This window comes from Lactuca virosa, chromosome 5 (genome assembly GCF_052849685.1).
Source record: "Lactuca virosa cultivar CGN04683 chromosome 5, Lactuca_virosa_CGN04683_v6, whole genome shotgun sequence".
Taxonomy (NCBI): domain Eukaryota; kingdom Viridiplantae; phylum Streptophyta; class Magnoliopsida; order Asterales; family Asteraceae; genus Lactuca; species Lactuca virosa.
Genome location: NC_136430.1, coordinates 326,377,555 through 326,380,003, shown reverse-complemented (window position 1 = coordinate 326,380,003; position 2,449 = coordinate 326,377,555).

The following is a 2,449-nucleotide window of genomic DNA, read 5'->3' as shown; positions in this document are numbered from 1 at the left end:
TTGATGGTTGATTTACCAAAAGCTCATGAGAAGTAATTATCAATCTCACTTCATCATCCTGTGATTATAGAAAGATGCACAACACATAAACTTATAAAATGATCTCAAGGATACCTTTACAAACATACCTAAATTTGAACCTTTGTTAATATCTAAAACTTTACATGCACCCAATTTGAGTTTACATGAATTTATATTTGAAAAAGTTGCAATTGTTTTCTTACATCCATGGAACCATTCACATAACTCTTCAAACCCTATAAATATAATCTATCATTTTGTGTTGACATACATGCAATATATAATCTACAAATTTCTTATATAGGCTAAATATTTCATTTAAATCATCAATTAAATAACATGATTTGAAGAGTTTTAAGAGTTACAAATCATAATATTTCAATTAATCATAAATTAATTTGTGTAACACTCTAAATTTTCAAATAAAAGTTTCGTTTTAAAAACCTTACAAAACACAATTTCACATTTCTCGCAATAACATTTATGAGTTGTTCAGAACACTAGACAACAAAATGTTTGATAATATCCCAGAATCCTCAAAACATAATCTCTAGCTGGTGTGTATAATCATGTGGGCGCCTTCCCGCGATCCTGAGAGGTACCTGAAACACATTTCATACAACACTGTAAGCACGAAGCTTAGTGAGTTTTCCAAAATACCACACACAAATAATTAGCCTCTCATGACTATATCTCAATAAGGACCCTCCGGTCATGTGTCTCAGTGAGGACCCTCCGGTCTCATAGCTCGGGTTAGACCCTTCAGTCCTGTATCTCAGTGAGTACCCTCCGGTCTCACAGCTCGGGTTGGACCCTCCAGTCCTAACTCAATAAATCACAAAATAATATACAACATAAATCACAAAGACAGAATGCATAATATATCACATAACTCAATATAATCGTATAAGACCCTCCGGTCAATAACTCAGGCAAGACCCTTCGGTCACACAGTATTACCACTCAGGTAAGTATAGTGAGAAGACTAAACTCGTAAAGTAAAGCAGTATATTCCGTACCCGAACTGCCGGTCTAGACTCCGCCTAACATATATCACATTTCCCTCTAATTAATAATTAATAATAACAACTCCCAGAAGGTGTTAGGCTAAATTCCTCTACCAAACCCTTGAAGGGTAAAAGACCATTTTACCCCTCCATGGCCTCCAAAGTCCACAACTTGACCAAAACCCTAAGTTTCAACAGAAGTCAACACCCAGCGTATACGCTGGGCGTACAGTCAGCCATGCATGCATCGGAGTGGCTCAGGGCTATGCACCGTGTAGCTGGGAGTACGCACGTCGTACTTCCCAGATTTCTTCTTTTCACTCTTTTAGTCTTAATCCGTTAAGGCCATTGCTACTACTTCAGATCTGGGCTATATAAGGTCCATTACTCCATAAATTTGGTGACTTTAAGCCTTAGCATGGCTGGACAAGTCTAAATCTCATAAACTCTCATCCTTTACTCACTAAGGTCCTCATATCTCATGCATGGAGAGATCTTGACGACCAAGTTCTCATTTTTAGGAGTCCAAACCACTAGAAACACCTAAATGGACATGTATTATGCTCTGGAGTTCACAAAACTCATAAAGCTTCAAGCTTGGGACATAAAACCCTAAAAATGGACCTAAAACATGAACTAATCAAACAATGAGAAAGCTTTGAGCTTGATACCTCTAAATGATGCACCAACCATAGAGAAACTCATATCCAAAATCTTGGACACCAACTCTTCTTCCTTCAAACTCCTTCTTTACAAGAGAATTCCATAAGAACACTCAATAAGCTCACAATTGCTCTCACAAACTAAGGAAACGGGATTTAGGGTTTGGGGGAAGTTGGAGGCTGGAAATGGTGGCTGGAAATGAGGCCAACATGTTCCTTAAATATGGACACACAACACAATTAGGGTTTTCACTCTGATCCTAGTATGCCCAGCGTACCCTCTGGTACTAGGTGGCCTCCGCGTCCATAATACGCACATGAGTACGTTGAGCGTACACACACGTACGCCCCGCGTACTCATCGGCCACCTTTTTCTTAATTAAGGGCTAGCTTGACAATTCAGTAAAAGTAAGGGTTATCGATACATACCTTATTTCGAGGTGTTACAATTCTCCCCCACTAGAATTAGACTTCGCCCTCGAAGTTATCCTCCGGAAATAGCTCTGGATACTGCTCACGCATCTCGGACTCCGACTCCCAAGTCCATTTTGAACCTCTACGATATTGCCACTGAACCTTAACCAGGTGCAGCTCCTTGTTCCTCGATGTCCTTACTTTCCTATCCAATATCTCTACCGGTCGCTTGATATAGTTAATGCGATCATCAACCTGAATGTCTTCTAGAGGCACCACTGCTGTCTCGTCGGCTACACACTTCCTCAGCTGGAATACATGGAACGTGTCATGAATCTGGCTCAA